Source organism: Nuphar pumila, chromosome 6 (assembly GCF_984573655.1).
Source record: "Nuphar pumila chromosome 6, dmNupPumi1.hap1.1, whole genome shotgun sequence".
NCBI classification, from domain to species: Eukaryota; Viridiplantae; Streptophyta; class Magnoliopsida; order Nymphaeales; family Nymphaeaceae; genus Nuphar; species Nuphar pumila.
In genome coordinates, this window is record NC_143254.1 from 53,903,754 (window position 1) to 53,926,420 (window position 22,667).

At 36.5% G+C, this 22,667-nt stretch overlaps 1 pseudogene; it reads left to right on the forward strand.

Moving 5' to 3' along the window:
- LOC149834867 (methylmalonate-semialdehyde dehydrogenase [acylating], mitochondrial-like) overlaps window positions 1–22,667 on the forward strand; it is a 157,054-nt pseudogene that overhangs the window by 76,689 nt on the left and 57,698 nt on the right.

Sequence of the window (22,667 nt, forward strand, 5' to 3'; positions counted from 1 at the left end):
ATAAGCCAAGGAAGAAAAAAAATACTTAAATAAAGTAAAAAAAAATGAAAAGGATACAAATGTGGGATAATATTGAACGATCTGAAGAGTGCACAAGTCTAAAGAAATTTCAAAGAACATGGAAGAAAGAAAGAAAAGCAAGTCTAGGAATCTGACTATTCCATTAATGTGGCATTGAGGTGGATTGATTTACAATAAGTAAATCACCGCTACCACTGATGCTTCCGTGGGGCAGGAAATAAGTAAAACACAAGAAAATTCGGAAACACAGAAAGGAAGAAGAATTTAAAATCATAAGGAAAATCCAAACCGAAAAGAGGAAAGACAAAATGAAATCAGATGTAAATGGGAATTCAAAGCCCGGGTGAATCAGCGATGCCATTGCGAGGCATCACCGATTACCAATATGTAAGAAAATGGATTAAACAAAACAAGGAATCCATCGTGAAAAAAAAGGTTAAAATGTAGATGAGGAATTTATATATAAACAGACGATGGAATTCATAGATAAATGGTGAAAAGGAAGGACTCTTACCTTGCTCTATTGGGATTCTGAAGGAGGAAGGAGGAAAGGGAGACTTCCTTTTGCTTTTCAGTGGATCGGCTTCCACGTGATCTGACTGCAAAAGTGGTCTCTTTTCTTCGGCTAATTTTGGAAGTCCAGAGAAGGGCTGGAGCTTTAAATGCTACAGAGGTTCTGTAGCTGCAGAGGTTAGCGATGAAGATGGATGTATCTCAAAGAAAGCGGTGAAAATGGATGCCAGAGACGAAAGAATGGATGCCAGAGACAAAAAATGGATGCCCGTTGTATGATATGTAAAAAAAAGGATCCTCTAACCCTTCTCCTTCACGCCCCTTTTAAAGAAAGGGAGGAAGCTTCAAGAATTTCTCCGTTGAAGATGGAAGGCGTGAAGAAGAAGAGTTTGTTTTCAATCAACGATGGAGAGAGGAGGGGAAAACGCGCGGAAGGAGTTCGTTAGGAATTCTCTCTTTTTCCAAAAAGAGGTTTTCTTTTTAGGGAATTTTTTGAAAAATGGTTGAGAGTGAGGTTTTTGGAAAAAGGGCTTCAAAAGCTTAAACATCCTTCGTTTTTCTTGTAGCTTTTCCCAATCTTTTGGTTTTTTATGTTATTTTTCCATTTTTTGCAGTTTTTAGAATAAAATCTTAAAGTTTTACGAGAATTTAAAGGTAAAAACTATTTTTTTTGTGTTTTTATAAAATATTTTCAAAAAGGAGTTTTCCTGAGAATTAAAAGCTATTTTTGGGGAAATTTCTTCAGAAAATGAGTTTACATCTGAATTTTTAGAAAATAATCGAGGTTTGAAACCTCGAATTGAGAAATACAAGGCTGCGAATCCAACAGAATACCAGATGGACAGTCTGAGCTTTTCAAAATTTATTTTTGATATTTTAAAATTTTAATTTGAAACTTTGGACAACGAGGCTCAGATTTGGATTTAAAATACTGGGTTCGGATTCAGAATTGAATTTTGAGTATATCAATATGGAATTCATTCCGAAAATCTAAAGAATGACTGAAACTTAGCTTTTGAAATTGCTTTGATTTTCTCAGAAAATGGGGTTAGGGGCAAAAGGGTCATTTTTACAAAACTTTGAAAAAATTGGGGTGTTCACAAGTTCCTTCTCTGTCGTGGTATAATTCATTTGAGCATCGGACAAAGTTCTACTGGCATAATATATCACATATGACTTCTTTTCAATTCTTTGTCCTAAAATGACCCCCATAGCATAGTCAGAAGCATCACACATAATCTCGAATGGAAGAGTCCAATCCGGAGGTCTCAAAATGGGCGCAGTAGTCAAGGTCTCTTTGGGTGTCTCAAAGGCCTTCATGCAATCCTCACTAAACGCAAATGGTTGATCCTTCTCCAATAATGCACAAAGCGGTCAAGAGATTTTGCTAAAATCTTTGATGAACCGCCTATAAAATCCGGCATGCCCTAAGAATGACCAAATCTGCCTCACAGTGGTGGATCAAGTCAATCGAGAAATAGATTCCACCTTCACTCTATCAACCTCAATCCCTCTCTTGGACACAATGTGTCCTAACACAATCCCCTCCTGGACCATAAAATAACTCTTTTCCCAACTCAAGACCAGGTTTGTCTCCGTACACCTACTCAGTACTCAAGTAAGTTTCTGGAGGCAATCCTCAAATGAAGAGCCATAAACAGAAAAATCGTTCATGAAAACTTCCATGACATCATCCACCATGTCAGAGAAGATAGCTAACATGCACCTCTAAAAAGTTGTCGGGGCTTTGCAGAGCTCGAACGGCATACGTCTGAATGTGAAGGTGTCATAAGGACAGGTAAATGTAGTCTTCTCCTGGTCGTCAAGATGGACAACTACTTGATTATACCCGGAATATCCATCTAAGAAACAATAGTAGCTTTGTCCTGCAAGTCTCTCCAAAATCTGATCAATGAATGGCAACGGGAAGTGGTCCTTCCGTGTTGCTGCATTCAACTTTCTATAATCAATGCAGACTCGCCACCCTGTGGTGGTCCTCATCGAAATGCTTTCCCCCTTCTCATTCTCCACAACAGTGAGTCCAGATTTCTTCGGTACAACCTGAATTGGACTGACCCACTGGCTATCAGAAATGGGGTAAATGATCCCGGCATCCAACCACTTAACTACCTCATTCTTCACCACTTCTTTCATGTTGGGATTTAATCTTCTCTGTATGTCTCGCACTGGCTTGACTTCTTCATCACAATGAATCCTGTGCATGCATAATGAAGGATCAATCCCTTTCAAATCAGCCACTCTCCAGCCAATCACTGCCTTGTGTTCTCGTAAAATATCAAGCAATCTGTGCTCCTGCTCCTCAGTGAGCAGTGACAAGATAATCACAGGCAGAGTCTCACTCACTCTGAGATATGCATACTTGAGTGAATTCGGTAAGGGTTTCAACTCAAGTTTCAGAGGAGACTCTATCGAGGATTTGGTGGGTGTCTCCGCAAGTGTTGGAAGAGGCTCAATGTCAGCTCTCCAAGGAGGTAATTCTGATGACACTCCGAACACATCTACACTAACTATACAATTATCCTTCCTTGTATGATACAAATCTAAGAAATCCTCTGTCATGTACAATTCTGACTGTTCTTCCACTAAATCATGTGCAATATCGACCTGGAAGCACTCCATATCTCCCGCTGGACCCATCGCAGCATTGAAAATGTTCAACTTGACTTTTCTATTGCCGAATGACAAGTCCATAGCTCTGGTTCTACAATTTATACATGCATTGACAGTAGCCAAGAATGGTCTGCCCAAAATGATCGGAGTCCGGTGCTGGCTATCCACTCCTTCCATATCAAGGATGATGAAATCGACTGGAAAATAGAAATCATCCACTTTAACTAGCACGTCTTCCAAGACACCTCTCGGTACCTAGACAGAACAATCTGCCAACTGTAGTGTAATTGGAGTTAATCTCATTTCTCCTAGCTCAAATGAATCATAGAAATATTCGGGCAGAATGTTCACGCTTGCTCCAAGATCGAGTAAAGCGCGTTCTATTCAAATGTTCCCTATGGTACAAGCAATGATAGGGGCTCCAGGGTCCTTGAGCTTTGGTGGCGTCTGATGCTGAATCACTGAACTCACCTGCTCAGTCAGATGGACTTTGATAGGAACTTTTACTCTAGCTTTCCTCTTCTGGGTACATAGTTCCTTCAAAAATTTGGCATATGCCGGCACCTGCTGAATGGCATCGAGCAAAGGCAGGTTGATCTTCACATGCTTGAATATCTCAAGCATGTCCTAGATCTTCGTGCCTTGCTTTTTTCTAAATTTGGGAGATTCTAATGCTTTGGGATAGGGTGGTTTGGGGATATACATTGGAAGGTCCTCCTCTTTGTGAGAAGGCTCACTCCTATCCTGCTTATAAACTGGGGTGGGGAATGATGATGATGGTTGAGCCGCAGAAGATGAAATGTTGGCATCTGGCTCATTGATCCTCTCTCTACTCTCTCTACTCTCGACGTGATACTCACGTCCACTCCTCAGGGCCATAACAGATTTGGCCTATTGTTGTGACTCAATATTGTACAGGCCTCCATTCGTTTGATCCTTGCCCTTCGGGTTCATGATTGCCTGACTCGGCAAACTACCCTCAGGTCTCTTACTAATAGCCTCTGCTAACTGTCCTATCTGCGACTCTAACTTCACAATGGACTGCGTATGAGAGCTCAAAATCTGGCTACACTTCTCGAAAGCATTCTGATTAGAGGTTTTCACCTCTTGAAATGCTTAGAGAAGTCTCTCCTCGAAAGATGTCTGTGGGGCAGACTCTTGTGAGATCGGAGGAGGAAATAAAGAAGTGTTCTGAGGATAGCTCGGCCTCTGAAATATTTGAGTGAATGCTGGCGGCCGAGCCAGCTGAGAAGATGGAGGAATCTGAGTGGACGACTGTGGATTCTTCTATGAAAAATTGGGATGGTTACACCAACCCGAATTATATGTAGGTGTATACGGATTATTCTGGGGTCTGGCATAACCCTGAGCAGCCTGAACTTGTTCTTGCACAAATTCAGGGTACTGAGCCGCCAAAGGGCACTCAGTGATCACATGTGCTGGACTGACACAAAGAGTACACACCTGCTGACTGGTTGATGGTCCCGCAAGAAGTTGGTCCAACTTCTGAGCAATCATATCCACCTTGCACTGTAATGCAGTAGATGGACCAATCTCGAGGACACCACCCTTCTTCTGAATGCTAGGTGTGGCTCTATCAGAATGCGAACTAGAAGCATGGTGGAGAGAATTTTTTGCTAATGTATCGAACAATCTCCATGCTTCATCTTCGCTCTTCAACATGAAGGTCCCACCACATGAAGAATCCATCATCTGATGATTCCTGTCAGACAATCCATCGTAAAAGCTTTGCACCAACTGCCATCTCGGCACCTGATGATGGGGACACTTCCTAAGGAGATCCTTAATCCTCTCCCAGGTTTCATGAAACTGCTCACCATCTAACTCTGAAAATCTAGTGATGGCTCGTCTATACTGGTTCGTCCTACCGATGGGAAAGTACTTTCTCAGGAACTCCTGCTGTAACTGATCCAAAGACCCTATTTCTACTTAATCTAAGGACTTTAGCCAATAATTGACCTTGTTCTTTAATAAAAATGGGAACAGCGTCAACCTCAATGCATCATCATTGAAATTCTGTATCTTAACTGTAGAACAGATTTCGAGGAATTCATCTAAATGTCTGTAGGGATCTTCAAGACTAAGGCCATAGAATGATGGTAACATTTGAATGACACTGGCCTTAATCTCATAATAGGGCTCTCCTACATTGGGTCTCTGAATGCAGGATGCCTGAACATAGTCTATGGGAGTGAAGTACTCCCTTAGAGCACGTGGAGGAACTGGAGCTGGAGCTGCAGCATCCATATCGTCCACTATTGTCAAACTTTGAGGAGAATGTAAAATTCTCTCTAGGTTGTCAACAAATGGATGTAATGGGGTTCCCAAAGCTCTTTGCCCCTGCATACACTGGTACTAAGACCAGATGTAGGCAACCGACCTAAGTCTAAATCTAAACTAAATTAAATACTGAAATTTGAATAACACAAGCAAAATCTAACTAAGAATATTAAACTACTATGTCAGAACTATCTACTTATGCTAAAGAAATAACAAAGCAAAACTAATCTAAATTACTGAAATAAAAATACAGGAAATCACAAACTATGTTCTTTAAAACCCACCTGTCTAATCGCTCCTTGCAGAATGTATTTTTCAGTGAATCCTAGAAAAACAGTACGTGAATTCTATATTTACTAACTATGTTAAGCCTATATTCACTTACTAATCCTACCAACTAGAAAAGAAGAACAACTACTTAACTAATTAACTAATTAACTCACACAGATTAATAAACTGAAATCTAAGAAATAACAGAATATATTCGTCGTTCCCCGGCAACGGTGCCAAAATTTGGTTGGGTTTTTTGTAAATGATATTTTTAAAAGATAATTTTTAATAAAAACAATTGGAAAATCATCAACCAAAATTAATAAATCGACTTTCCACGGAAGTGGCAAGTATGGGTCGAATCCACAGGGAACGAGAAATATTCAAGTTAATTCTAAAAATCTCAATTTATAAATTTACACTTCTAAATCTAAGTCAATAAATACAATTCTAATGAAATAACAAAATAACAATTACAATTAACTAGAAAAGCCAATTTAAATTCTTCTTCTGTTCGCCAAGGGCAATTCTGTCCTTTCACTCAAATGTCACTTTTTTCACTCTGGACAAGATTAACCTTGTAATCTTGAGTAGCTTTTCAACCTAAAACAAAGAAAATAAAAAGTCAGTAAACAATTATAGAAAATAAATTCAAAAATTAAACTAAACCTAATTCTACAGAAATTAACCAACTTGAATTCTAATTAACACTAAAATAAAATAAAATACCAAAATAATTCTAATAACTAATTAATCTAGGTCTAACTACGTTAATGGATGCAGATGCACTGACTAAAATGCAGAAAACACTAAAAATTAACTAAAAATTAATAAAACAATGAAATGATGATTTTACCCCTAACTAGTGCAAAAGTGAATTCTGACAGCTTTTTGCAAACAGAATGTTTGAAGGAAAAAACAAAGTCCAAATTTCCTGAAATCTTTTCTATTCTGTTTCTGACAAATTCAAGAATCTGACAGTTTTTACGGATTTGAAAAATTCTTTCTGGAACTCCAGATATAAGCGTTTCAAATTCGAGAAGTTTTTGGAAATCGCAGGACCCGAAACTGAAAAACCCGAAAAAGCTATTTTTGCAAAATGCTTTAAAACCTAACCAAATCAACTTTAAATGAGCTGAATTTTGGTCTGCAGACACTGAACATCAGAAGAAAGAGAATAGAGCAAAAATTTTCAAAAAACTCAAGAAATGTGCACATAAAATGACGAGTTCAAGATAGGGCAAAAATCGGTTTTGAAAATCAATACACTATTCACTTGGGAAATACACTTTTGACACTATGACTATAATTTAAATTCAACAACAGTACGAACACTACTAATTGAATGCTAAACTATAAAAAATAACAGCATTAAAAACACTTAAATTAACTATACTAACTTAAGCATGAACTACACCTAAGCTATGATAAAATGAGAGATATGCAGTAAGTAAAAGGAAGATGTTAATGACCTAATTCTAATACCAATCTGAATACACACTCAATAATAAATCAACACACAAACGTCAAGCTATACTAAAGTAATGTTAGGAAAAACAAGTCGTCAACTACAAAAAGAAACTAAGTAAATGAACTAGGGTTATGGATTAGAGAGGGTTAGGATGGAACTAGGGTTACTAAGGGGGACGGTCTATAATAGGTTTTGACTTGGTCTAAGCTCGCAACCCACCTTGATGGGTCCACTAGGTTGACTAGGTTAGAAAATTAGTAAAAATATCAACCTAAGAATCTAGAACTAATTAATTAAAAATCAAAAATGACAACTAATGAAATGCACTTATCTACCTTATACACCTAGATGGATATAATTAAAAGCTAATTAAAGCCTACCTAAAGAATAAATTACTTACCCAAAACTTAACACTAATTCAAACTTTAAAAATAATTAAAACTAAATCTAATCTAAGTCAATATGGAAAGTTGGAAAAAGGGGTTACTAAATGAGAAGAAACAATTTTGGCAAGCTTGGGCTATCAAAATTCGTCCAGCTAGAGGGCTATTATTCTCCTTAATTGCTTTCAAAACCAATTTGGGAAGTTGAGAAGGAAAAAACCGTCCAACCAAAAGGGGGCCCACACGTTTTTGGCTTTCTTAAAAGAAAAGAGAACACTTAAATCCCCTCTCAAAATCGTGTAGAGACTTTTTAGAAAGTAATTTGAAACTTAAATTTTGTTTCCAAAATTAAAAAGCTAAGTCTCCTCTAAATTGGCTGGATATAAAAATTCCAAACTTTCCTAAATTGCTTCCCACGAATTTGGAGGAGTCCACACTTGCCAAACTCGTTTTTCAAACCTCAATTACCCAATTGCCCCTTATCTAAAATGCAACCTTATTGATGTCTTCTTTTAAATCGTTGTAATTTTGAAAAGATTTTTATATGAAAAACATGTGAAAACCAGACATCAAATAATAAAAACCGGTTCTCACTAGTGGATGAGACCGGGTCGAACTCAGAGAACGGAAATATATCGTATTCAAGTACACAATTCTAAACTATTCTTTATTGCCAAATTATTGAAATGTAAAAATGTTCAGAAAAGGTAAAAACAACTAACTATTACAACAAATGAATACCCTTCGCAGAGGGCGTAAAGTGCAATATTTACAAACCCAATTAAATTCCTAAATCTAAACTAAAAAGTAAAAAGACTTTATTCTTCGTACTTCGTGTCACGTAATCGCTTCCGCTCCACTCTTGTGCTATCCTGCACAATTCAAAGGAACACGAGCAGTACCAGAGATAAAAGGAAAACTATACTAAACTAACTAAATGCTAAAAATACAAAAGAAATTAAGCAAGAAATCTAAATAACAAAATGCACTTGATTTCTAATTAAATCTAACTAACTAATTACCAACTACAAACTAATTAACAATGCTAATTATCCAACTAACAACTAATTACAACTCAATTAACTAGTATCCAACAATAGAGTAAACTAATCATTTAACTAATAGTAGAATACTCTAATTAGCATAGGAAAGCAAAACAGAAAATTAATGAAGGAAAAATCATGCAATTAATGAATAACAAAGACAAGAATTTCAACCTGGAAAAAAAACTGAACACACATGAATTCGGTATTAAAAAACAACAAGAAAACAACAGGTGAAAACTAAAAAAAATGAATACAAAACAGAAATTCAACCGATCGAATGCTATATACATAAACAGGAAAATTGCATAACTGAAGAAAAGCAGAAAATGATTTTTAGTAAATGAACAAACAGGGAAAACAAAGAACAGAAAAACAAAGAAGTGAAAGAATCGAAAATTTAATGTGATTATGAAATGAAAATGCTATGTTGTAACAAACAAATAGAACAATGAATGAATCAACGAAAACTAACTAAAGAATAGCAGATCAGACAATGAAAAACAAAAATCTGAAACAACAAGGATCTATATAAAAAAATTTTAGTTTTTCTGAAACAAACACCTCACGACAGAATCGATTGAAAAGAATGTGGAAAAAGAAGAAGAAGAATGTGGAAGAATAAATGCTGAAGATGTAGATTAGAAGAAGAAGAAGAAGAAGAAGTGGAAGAAGATGAAATCAGAAGAAGAGGAGAACAGATCGGCTGAAGAAGTGGAAGAAGAAAAATCAGAGGAATAAGATGAAGAGGAGGAAGAAGTAGAAGAAGAAGAAGTTCTGAACTTACTGTAACTGGAGAGAATCGGGGGAAGAAATGGCGGTCATCCACCGTGCGCCGTCGCCGGACTGAAGAGTCACCACCACCACCGGCTGGAATATCATTAGAGGAAAAGGGAGAAGGGGAAGGTAGGGTAAGGAAGGGCCGGTGATGGTGGAGAAGGGTGAGAAGATAGGGAAGAGAAGGAAAAGAAGGGAAAAGGGAAATGGTTCAGGCGTACAGGGGAGACGGGGGGAAATTTCCCCTCCTTTGGGTTTTTAACAGCAAGCAAACCGGTTTGAACCAGTTTGCTGCTGTTTGTTTTTTTTCAATTTAAAAAAACTCCAAACCGGTTCAACCGGTTTGCAACAGAATTTTATTTTTAATTTTCAAAATCACAAACCGGTTTGTAACTATGTCTTCAAAACACTCAAACCGTGTAAACCAGTTTGTTTTTATTATTTTTTTTCAATTTTTTTTAAAAAACAAAAACTATGTAAACTAGTTTATTATAAAGTTTTCAAAAATTAAAATCAAAACTAAAAAAAACTATTCTAGCTATTTATATTTATATATTTTTTTTTTCTTTTCTAAAAAACAAACATTTAAAATGATTTTAAAAACTATTTTCTCTATTTTTTTTATTTTTATTTTAATTGCAAACTAAAACTAAACTACTATGAATATAATAAAAACTAAAATATGTATAAAAATGTAAAAATAAAACTATTTTTCATGCATTTTCTATTTTTAAATCATTTTAGCACATTTACTCAAAAACTAACATAAAATTGGTTTTTTGAAACATTATTTCATAAAATCATGCATATTTAAATGTTAATAAACCCTGAATTATATGCATGATCAAATACCCCCTTGCTTATGTTTTGCTAGTCCTCGAGCAAACTAGAAAAATGCAAGAAATCAAACTATCACCTAACTCACTTTCGTAGGAATCACGGTTGCATTTAGCTCATGCAACAAGCCCTTTCAACCCCTGGGTTACCCCAGTGGACGAGTAAGGTCTCGTGAGGGTTTGCAGTGATGCTACCCACAAACATCTCTGTCATGTATGCATAATATTACACATCCTCATAAGTAGTAGGTAATGAAAGACTTTATTTTCACAAATATTTCCTGTTATTTCAAAATCGAAATATAATTAGAGTCTTTTATGCACCACCACAGAAAAGAATTTCTTTCACTTTTCTAAAATATCACAATTATTTATGTTTTATTCTTAGAAAATCCAATAAAAACATATTATTATTTACTTATCCTCACTCATATGTTTTCTGCTCAGGTTTTCTCAATTACACTTCTAAGCATTGAACTTTTCTTTCTTTTTAAGCTCTTTTATCTTCTTTTTTTTCTTTTCACGCTTTTTCTTTATGCGCACTTATTTTTCTCATATAGCTTGTGTGTGGTCTGCTTTTATGCCTTGTGCAATGTCAATATCTTCTATACTTTTTCAATACATACCAAAAGATATCAACTAAGACATAAAAGTGACTTCCTTCATTCACCCTTATAACATGAGAGTCAAACATTTCAACTTGTATCTGTTCTCAGTTACTTAGGATCACAAAGTTTTCCACTCTCCTTTTCGAAAATGGAATTAAAAGTTTCAACTTACATCTAAGTTCCATCTACTAAGGATTGTGGAATTATCCAAACAACCTAACACATGCTATATTTTTTTCTTTTTAAGCTCATTTGTTTACACTTTTGTTCATTTGCTTAGTTTTTCAAAAATAGCACTGTGCATATTCATATTTATGATTCAAAATAAACTCTAACATGTTTCTATCATCATTTCCTCGAAATCCACATAAACAACCATAATTTTTAGATCTATGTCAGAAAAAAATTTCGTGGGGCTTAAAAATCCTATAAAAACATCAGATTTGAAATAACATTCATATAAGTTCAAACTCTTTCTTTAAAAATCTACTTTTTATGAGATAAGTGTAAACATATGCAAGAACGTAAACAGAAATATCAAGGTGTGCATTCTACACCCTCCCCCATGCTTGAATGACACTGTCCCAGTGGCACTTCCCTATGCTTGAATGAAACTCAGTGAATGCACATGAGAGAAATAAATGAGGGAAAGAGTAGAATAACCTGACATGAATTAAAAATACACGTTCTATGAATGTAATGAATGCAATGTATACAGGACAAAACATGAAACTCATAGAAAAGATAGAAAAACGAAAAATAAAACCAAATAAAATCTACAAATCCTAACAACAAATGTAATACTATACAGAATATGGGTTGCCTCCCATAAAGCGCTAAGTTTCATGTCCCCAGCCAGACGGATCCCTGGAAAAACCTTCATCATCCATGAGATCAATGGACATGAAGTCAGGCTCAACCGGGCTCTATAAAGAAAAGAGTGTCATCTGTGACACTACGCATTGTGTTTCCATCCCTTCTACCTCCAAATTTAGCACCATGAATCTCTTGACATGAAGAACTGAGATTAGTCTCATCTGAGAGACTGGTCAAGAATCGAGAGTCTAGGACCGACCGAGTACCAATGAATGCAACTTCAGACAAGTGGTGAATATGATCAGGCTTGACTTGATCAAGCACCTTCTGCATCTGTACCTCTTGCTTACTAAGAATTGGTGATCCTAAAGGCTGAGAAAATGGGGCTTTATATGATGAAAATGTATGCTGTGAATAAGGCCTCTTCTGTTGAGGTATCATGGAGATCGACTCGACAGTAGAAATGATATGGGGTTCATGAGTCGATTCCTGAGTGGGGTGACACGCCTTCCCATACGGAAGGGATGTAACAGATTTGACTGGCTCATGATGTGAAGTAGGTTGCAAGTCAAATGACATGGAATCCTCTCCCTTGGATGTGACAACAGACTGACTAGATGGGTTCCTCTCGCTTTGCCTACTGAAGGTCTCAACCAATTGTCCCATTTGAGTCTCTAGCTTGGCTATTGACTGTGTATGGGAGCTCAAAACTTGTAATATCCTATCTTGGAAGGATTGACTAAATGAAGGCTCATAGAGTTGAGTATAAAGAGGTTGGGCTGGGGGATGAACCTGTGGAAAAATGGGATGCGAGTAACCTTGTGAAGAGTTACTGGGTCTATACTGTGTCTGGGAGGGCGGATGGGATGGGGAAATAAACTGGTTTCGCCAACCTGGGTTATATGAGGATGTAAATGAATCGGGCATGGGTTTAGCGAAACCTTGGGCAGCATTCACCTGCTCCTGAACGAATTCAGGATATAATGACGCTGTCGGACAATCCGCAACACAGTGTGCAGGGCTAGCGCATAGCTCGCACACTCTTTCTACTGGATTTCTCGAAGAATTGGCTAAGAAGTGATCTAACTTCCTAGTCAACTGGTCAACCTTGGTACGCAATTCTAACTCGGACCCAACTTCGGAAATCCCAACTTTCCTAGGACCACTAGACAGAGAAGTAGTCCTATCGAGTTGTGAAGACAAAGCATGATGCATCGTGTTTTCACTCAAGGTCTCAAATAAAGACCACACCTCGTCCTCACTCTTGAGCATAAAAGTGCCCTCACAAGACGAATCAACCATTTGACGATGCTTTTCAGTAAGCCCGTCATAAAAATACTGCACCAACTGCCAACGAGGCACCTGGTGATGGGGACACTTGCGGAGAAGATCTTTCAATCTCTCCCAAGACTCGTGAAATTGTTCTCCCTCAATTTGAGAAAAACTAGTTATAGCTTTACGAAACTGATTCGTCTTACCAATTGAGAAATATTTTTTTAAAAATTCTTTTTGCATTCCTTCCCAAGTAGTAATATGAACCGTCTCAAGAGATTTTAACCAGTGCTTGGCTTTATCTTTGAGAGAGAACGGAAACAAGGTTAACCGCATAGCATCTTCTCCAAAATTATTGATTCGCACAGTCGAGCAAATCTCAAGGAATTCGTCGAGATGACGATATGGGTCCTCATTGCTAAGGCCATAAAACAAAGGTAACATTTGAATCACACTGGCCTTAATCTCAAAATGACTCGCTCCTACATCAGGTCTCGTGATGCAGGAGGTAGGAGTATACGTATTTGGCATGAAATACTCCCTCAAAGGACAGATCAATTGATGATCGTCAGCCATTGCTTACACCTTAGAGTAGACCGGTATAGCACACGTCCTAACTCTGGGTTTTCTACCTAACTAACGCACTAAGCGGCCAAACCACGCAAACCACAAAGCGAGTAAACTAAAAACAACAAAAACTAAACAAACACCACGCAGTTACATATAACAGAGATTATGCAAAAAGAAATATAAAATCTATGTGTACGGTACCAATCGTACACAGTCACCTCTAAGGGAATCCTAATAGGTGGGCTGTGCAGAAAAGTAAGCTCGTCTCTAAGATCTGCACATACGTGGTTCTAAACCTAAATGTAACACAAACACTAGGCAATAAAGCGAATACTAATATTACGCCGTTCCCCGGCAACGGCGCCAAAAATTTGATGTCTTCTTTTAAATCGTTGTAATTTTGAAAAGATTTTTATATGAAAAACATGTAAAAACCAGACATCAAATAATAAAAACCGGTTCTCACTAGTGGATGAGACCGGGTCGAACTCAGGGAACGGGAATATATCGTATTCAAGTACACAATTCTAAACTATTCTTTATTGCCAAATTATTGAAATGTAAAAATGTTCAGAAAAGGTAAAAACAACTAACTATTACAACAAATGAATACCCTTCGCAGAGGGCGTAAAGTGCAATATTTACAAACCCAATTAAATTCCTAAATCTAAACTAAAAAGTAAAAAGACTTTATTCTTCGTACTTCGTGTCACGTAATCGCTTATGCTCCACTCCTGTGCTATCCTGCACAATTCAAAGGAACACGAGCAGTACCAGAGATAAAAGGAAAACTATACTAAACTAACTAAATGCTAAAAATACAAAAGAAATTAAGCAAGAAATCTAAATAACAAAATGCACTTGATTTCTAATTAAATCTAACTAACTAATTACCAACTACAAACTAATTAACAATGCTAATTATCCAACTAACAACTAATTACAACTCAATTAACTAGTATCCAACAATAGAGTAAACTAATCATTTAACTAATAGTAGAATACTCTAATTAGCATAGGAAAGCAAAACAGAAAATTAATGAAGGAAAAATCATGCAATTAATGAATAACAAAGACAAGAATTTCAACCTGGAAAAAAAATTGAACACACATGAATTCGGTATTAAAAAACAACAAGAAAACAACAGGTGAAAACTAAAAAAAATGAATGCAAAACAGAAATTCAACCGATCGAATGCTATATGCATAAACAGGAAAATTGCATAACTGAAGAAAAGCAGAAAATGATTTTTAGTAAATGAACAAACAGGGAAAACAAAGAACAGAAAAACAAAGAAGTGAAAGAATCGAAAATTTAATGTGATTATGAAATGAAAATGCTATGCTGTAACAAACAAATAGAACAATGAATGAATCAACGAAAACTAACTAAAGAATCAACTAAAGAATAGCAGATCAGACAATGAAAAACAAAAATCTGAAACAACAACGATCTATATAAATTTTTTTTAGTTTTTCTGAAAGAAACACCTCACGACAGAATCGATTGAAAAGAATGTGGAAAAAGAAGAAGAAGAATGTGGAAGAATAAATGCTGAAGATGTAGATTAGAAGAAGAAGAAGAATAAGAAGTGGAAGAAGATGAAATCAGAAGAAGAGGAGAACAGATCGGCTGAAGAAGTGGAAGAAGAAAAATCAGAGGAATAAGATGAAGAGGAGGAAGAAGTAGAAGAAGAAGAAGTTCTGAACTTACCGTAACTGGAGAGAATCGAGGGAAGAAATGGCGGTCATCCACCGTGCGCCGCCGCCGGACTGAAGAGTCACCACCACCACCGGCTGGAATATCATTAGAGGAAAAGGGAGAAGGGGAAGGTAGGGTAAGGAAGGGTCGGTGATGGTGGAGAAGGGTGAGAAGATAGGGAAGAGAAGGAAAAGAGGGGAAAAAGGGAAATGGTTCAGGCGTACAGGGGAGACGGGGGAAAATTTCCCCTCCTTTGGGTTTTTAACAGCAAGCAAACCGGTTTGAACCGGTTTGTTGCTGTTTGTTTTTTTTCAATTTAAAAAAACTCCAAACCGGTTCAACCGGTTTGCAACAGAATTTTATTTTTAATTTTCAAAATCACAAACCGGTTTGTAACTATGTCTTCAAAACACTCAAACCGTGTAAACCAGTTTGTTTTTATTATTTTTTTTCAATTTTTTTAAAAAAACAAAAACTATGTAAACTAGTTTATTATAAAGTTTTCAAAAATTAAAATCAAAACTAAAAAAAACTATTCTAGCTATTTATATTTATATATTTTTTTTTCTTTTCTAAAAAACAAACATTTAAAATGATTTTAAAAACTATTTTCTCTATTTTTTTATTTTTTTTTTAATTGCAAACTAAAACTAAACTACTATGAATATAATAAAAACTAAAATATGTATAAAAATGTAAAAATAAAACTATTTTTCATGCATTTTCTATTTTTAAATCATTTTAGCACATTTACTAAAAAACTAACATAAAATTGGGTTTTTGAAACATTATTTCATAAAATCATGCATATTTAAATGTTAATAAACCCTGAATTATATGCATGATCACTTATCTAATTAATGAAATTACCTATTACTAATCTAATAAAACTAATATCTACCTAAAGCAAGGGAAGGTTAGGAATGGAATAAAGGAAAAATTAAATTTCAAACAGACTAATTGGATTACTATTACAATTACTTACCTAAACAAAACAATGAGACATTTTTGCTATTGACCCACCATACAACGAATGTAGACACTCTAAAATCACATACCTAATGCAAGTCAAACTTACCAAAACTCCAGCTGGACCTCTAATGGCAGACGTCCAGCTTGAGGAAGAAAGCTATTCTACCCAAAGAAAATCGATGCAACCTAAACTAAGAAAAACGACCCTTAAAAAAAATTTTTTTTTCCTTTTCCTTTTGAACAAACTCCCACGAAATTAGAAGCAACCTAACTCTCAATTAAATCAAATGGAACAACTGTGAGACACGACCTACTAAAGTTGCAACAAAGGAAAACTAATACTAAACTAAGACAAAAAGAAAACATTCGTTAACCATGATCAAGACACACTCTAAACGATGGACTCAAGGCAACACTAAAATTAAACACGAACACAACCCAACATAAAATCAAGTTAATTTAGACTCTAAATTACTGTAACACCAATTAATTAACGCACTTGCTAACAAAAAATTCAGAGAACCACAATTGAGAAAACATCCCAATCGGCTAGAATGGATCTAGCCGATTTTGGGTTTTGGGCTAAAATGAAATTGCAAACAAGATCCAACGACACACCTGACTCTAAATTAAACTTTTTTAAACACTTTTTACTGCTAAGAAAGTTTCAGAACACAGAAAATATAAAACGTTAAAATCGGCTAGAAGGGGTCTAGCCGATTTTCACTATTCGGCTAAAACAATGTGGACATTCAAGTTTCTACCTAATCTAGACTCAAAAACGAAATTTAAAAACATAAAATAACAGACACACGACAGTGGTTTGCTATCAAATAAGTAGAAAAACAGAAAATGGGTTGAAGGTAGAAGAAGAGACTTTAGGTGGACTCGAATCTATCTGAAAGAACGAAGCAAGAGTAAGACCAACCTCAAGGGCAATCCGACGACTGTGGGGATGGAAAGAGCGGATTCAACCTTTAAAAACACGCCTCATCATCTTCGTTGATGCTAGAATATCACAATGAAGCTCTTCTTTGCAGTTGCACCACGTTTGAAGTCCACCGAGGATGGAGAAGGAGTCGATTCTCGATCGGGTGGCGTAGAATATCGGATGGAGGTAGGGCCGAGCGTTCTTGTTGGAGTAGGTGGCACTTCATGCAAGAAAAAGTATCTTCAACCTCTGCTACACCTGCAAAACATAGCAAACATGGTGAATACCTAGCAAGGATGATAAGAAATATGTGATAGATATAAAAAAGACACGAAAGAATGCTTGACACTCAAGCAAAACTCCGATCTTCAATGGAGGTGGCATGGAATGAGTGTGGAGAAAGGTGTCTGGATCAAGAATCAGCTGAGGGGCATCAATTCCAAGGGAAAAAACGTCTAGGGTTTGCTGGAAACTTGATTTTATAGTTTTGGCATTTTTCAGAAAAAGGTTTATAATAAAAAATATTGCTATGCGCCCCTTTTGGAGGGGGTTTTCTGAAAACCTTTTCTAATTGGATATGGGATCACGTGTGGGTTGGATTATAAGGTTTTAAATATTGATCCAAGGTCCAAAAATGTCCACTTGGGTCGGATCTGGATCCGATCCACCTTAAAATCCATGCCCGAACACTAAAATAGCCATAATTCTCTCAATTTAACTCTGATTCTTCTGAAATTCAAACCATAACCCCTTGATGTCAAAATGCATCCAATTATGGGTTTTAAACCTTAAAATCATCTAAAATGCATGACTATCTTTATAACATGATGTGCATTTCATGCATCGTCAGCAAGCTTCTTTAATAGCTATGCTTTGTACTCACGAAAAGAAGACTACCTCAAGTTATATAAAAGGCTTCAATTGTGGCAAATGTTTGCTTGTCAGCATCGAAGAGAAAAGAAAAGCAACTCTTTCATTATGATTGGTAGTCCTTTATTTATGCTCATGTATCATGTTGAGACTGCAATATCACCTTATATGTGTAATGATAGAACTTTCTTGGAAGTTTGTTTGATACTGGTGGTGTAGTTGCCCAAAATTCAGATTTTGTTTCGAATAGCATGGAAATATTACAACTTTACAACTTATTGTCTTTCTTGAGATCTACCAAATTTACTTACCAGTATGCATGCCAAGCATATCAAAAGGAATAGATTATTTTGTCACAGTAAAATATACATATAGGGACATTATTTTGTCTGTGGTTGACACTATACCATCTAGCAGGAAGTAATAGGTGCAAGCCTGCAAGCTCTGATTTTGTATATGACCCTCATGCATTTGGCAGGGTTTGCATATCAAAAAATGTTCTTGTGAGTGGTTTCGACATAAAACCCTATTTTTTTTCAATCATGAAATTTCAGTGCATTATGGGCCTTTAATCTTTTAAACTCTTGAGAAACTTGTTTAAATACCACAATTGCGTGGTTGTAAATATGTTTTTCACTAAGGAAGCAATGTACTCAAGTCTGTCCTTTGTAGGGCTTGATCCTGAAAGCATGCAGGAAAATTGTTGGAAAGACAAAAACCGATGGGCATCTATGATATAGAACCTCCTAGTGACTTAACCAAGTATTGACTGTGTGTGTGTGCACGTGTGTGTACTGAGTGAGGAGGGGGTTTCCTTTCACCTTTGTATCTTTCTCTTGAAAAGCTACTGTGTCTATACTCTTGTTTTACTGCATGTTTGTATCTGTATCCATTTTATGGTGATTTATAGCTGTATCACTTTTGAAAGTTTTAACTTTAAAGGGGCCCCACTTCTCTTCTGATTCCTGTGGTTGGAGAGTGCTGAAAGTATTCATTTTTTTTTTTGGCTAGATGTTTGGTGACAATAATCTTGAATCTTATATTCTCATGATCTTTTTCTATTTGTTGTGCACGCTGGCATGCACATTTATTCCTGGGCCGCAGCTAAAGGAAAACGTGTTCAGATTATATTCTGTTGTATAGTTATAGTTGAAACCTTGTTCTTTCTGTCTACATGTAAGGAATAACTTGGGTAATTTTTTCTCTTTGATATTTTGGTGACTTGTTCTTTTCTCCAGTCAAATATGGGAGCAAAAAACCATGCAATTATCATGCCTGATGCAAATGTAGATGCTACCTTGAATGCTCTAGTAGATGTTGGTTTTGGTGCTGCAGGATAACGATGCATGGCACTAAGCACAATTGTCTTTGTTGGAGACTCAAAACCATGGTACTTTAAACTATCTTTGTAGCATTTAGTGATAAAATTGTCCCTTTGTAAGCATTTTTTGTTACATTAATTCACTATATATTTGTGTGTATGTGTGTATCAAAATGTTTGCCTACACTCGAGTGTATAATGTCCATGATACAGTGACATTTTTTCAGTGTCATGTGGTGCTGGTCAAGTTGATAGTTTTATTTGGACAATCTAGACCCAAAATTGACCTATTTATTGCTAGTAAAGATATCTATGCAAAACAGGATGCCACTGCCAATTTCTTGTAAAGAAGTGGATTGAATCCGATACATATGCAAAAACACTCTTTCAATCAAGTGGAATGCTTGATTGAATCACCGAACCACCCACACAAGGGTCTAACAAATTAATATTGCATATATTCACTCAAGAGAGTGTGCTGAAAATACAAGGCTTTTAAGGCCAATTTATAGAGCAAGAGAGGGTTGTTGGGGCAGCCCAATGTGCCCAACGGTTAGAATTCTAACCGTTGGGAGCAGCTCCAACAGTCATATTGGAGCTGCTCCCAATGACCCCAAAAACAATAAAATGAAAAAGACAAAAAACAAAAAAGAAAAAGAAATAAAAGAAAAAATAAAAAGAGTTGTCAGCCCCTATTGGGCTGATGCCTATTACAGTCAAAGTACCGAAATACCCTTGTTGGGTATTTTGGTTTACAACCTTTAAACATATTATAACATATCTTAACACCCCCCCTCAAACTCATGGTACAACCACCGAGAGTTTGCCAAGTAGGAAGTGGAATCTGGGTGACGGTAGCGCTTTGGTGAAGAAGTCTGCGAGTTGGTATTCTGATGGAACATAATGTAGTGTGATGGTCTTTCGCAAGAACTCTTCAAGAACGTAGTGGCAATCCATCTCAATGCGCTTCGTTCTCTTATGAAATGTATGATTGCTTGCAAACCGCTCTTGTTGTCACAACATAATTTTGAAGGTTCTACAGTATGAACCCCCAAGTACTCGAGAAGTTGTCTCAACCAAACTAATTTTGATGTAGTGGTTGCCATGACCTTATAATCAACTTCAGTCGAAGACAGTGACACCTTCTGTTGCTTTTTGCATCGCCATGAGATTAAAGAATCACCTACAAAAACACATAACCAGTGGTTGAGCGTCTATCATTGACATCCCTTCTCCAATCAGAATTAGAATATGCAATGACTTCTAATGAGGAAGATGATGATAAAAACTATGAAAACTGCCTTGAGCAGTGTGTTTGGTGAAGGAAACGATGAGTGAGAGAGAGAGTGAGAGAGAGAGATCTCTTCTTGAGAAATAGGCAGCCCAAAACTTTCTTGGTTTCTGCAGCACTAATACATCATTAACTTAATAGGGTTACAATATTTTACAAGGACAAAACTGCCCTGTATTAGTAATTCATATTACATTAAAATACAAAACATGTATGTGCTGTATCGGATATGGATCCTTTACTGGATTCATATCCCCATATTTGTTCCATGTTCTAATACCCTCCCTAAAGTTGCGCATGGGAGTGAACCATGTGTAACTTGTTCTTCAGATACCAGAAACGGTTACTTGTGAGGCCCTTTGTAAACATATCAGCGACTTGATCTTCTGAAGACACATAGATCAGTTCAATTTCTGTCTGCTATCTTTTGTCTGATGAAATGTTGATCAATCTCAATATGCTTAGTCCGACTGTGATGAACAGGATTGAACGCAATTTGTATAGCACTTTTGTTGTCACACATAAGAGTTGAACTTGAGATATTCTCTCCCATCTCTGTAAGTAAATGCCTAATCCAGGTCATTTCTGTTGTGGTGGCTGCCATGGATCTATACTTTGCCTCTGTGGTGGATCTCGCCACTGCCTTCTGCTTTCTACTACTCCATGAAACAAGATTTTTGCCAATAAAAACATAGTATTCTGAAACATACCTCCTCTAATCTGGATCCCCCGCCCAGTCTGCATCTGTATAGGCCAATATGTCATGTTTTGTTGTTCCCCATGAAGAGTGTACATATGTGAGTCCATTACCGACCGTGCCTTTTAAGTAACGAAGAATGCGTTTGACGACATCCATATGACCAGTTTTCGGTTCATGCATGAACTGAGATACTTGATTTACATAATAGACAATGTCTGGTCTAGTAAAAGTGAGGTATTATAGCATGCCCACTAAACTGCGATACTTGCCTGCATCAGGATATAACTCACCATCACAAAGACTGAGTTTTTGATTGACAACACTAGGTGTGGGCAGAGGTTTGCAATCTGTCATTCCTGCTTTGGCCAGAAGGTCAAGAGTGTATTTGTGTTGAGTTAATAGCATTTTTTCATCTTGTCTGTCCACCTCTATACTAAGAAAATATCTCAGTCCCCCAAGATCTTTCATTTTAAATCACATACTTAGTAAAATTTTGATTCGTTGAATATGATTTGAAGCATTACCAGTGATCACGATATCATCAACATATATAAGTAAGAAAACCATAGTGGTTCCGTCCTTGTATATGAATAGAGAATGATCTAGTTGGGAACGAAAGAAACCGTGGTTCTGAATTTCTAAAGAGAAGCTTTCAAACCATGACCTGGAGGCTTGCTTCAAACCATACAATGCTCTAGTTAATTTGCATACATATTTTTTTGGGTTCCCTTCTGCATAACCTTGAGGTTTCTCCATGTAGACCTATTCCTTTAAATCCCCATGAAGGAATACATTTTTAACATCGAGCTGACTAAGGGTCCATCCATGTTCAATTACGAGACCAAGAACAATACAAATAGTTCTCATTTTCACCACTGGGCTAAATGTCTCATCATAATCTTGGCCATATTCTTGAGTGAAACCTTTGGCAACAAGGCATGCCTTGTATCGTTCAATGCTACCATCCGGTTTATATTTAATCTTATATACCGATTTTGAGTCAACAACGTTCTTATCTGGAGGACGACCAACTATCTCCCATGTTTGACACTCATGAAGTGCCTCGATCTCCTCATTTATTGCTTCAATCCATTTATTAGATTGAATAGCTTGACAAAACCCAAGTGGTTCCTCTTGTTTTTCAATCTTGGATAGAAAGATCTGAAAATCCATAGAAAAGTTGTCATAACTTACCCATTTTTCAATAGGATGCCTTATCCTGCCTGATCTTCTAGGTGCTTCTCTGTCATTGGCCAATGCCATATGTTCTCCAGCAGGTATATCTATCTGCTCTTTGGATCTTCGAGTATAGACATTTCCTTTGTATCTCAGACATTCTATTTCTGATGCCTTATCTGAAGTCGTCTC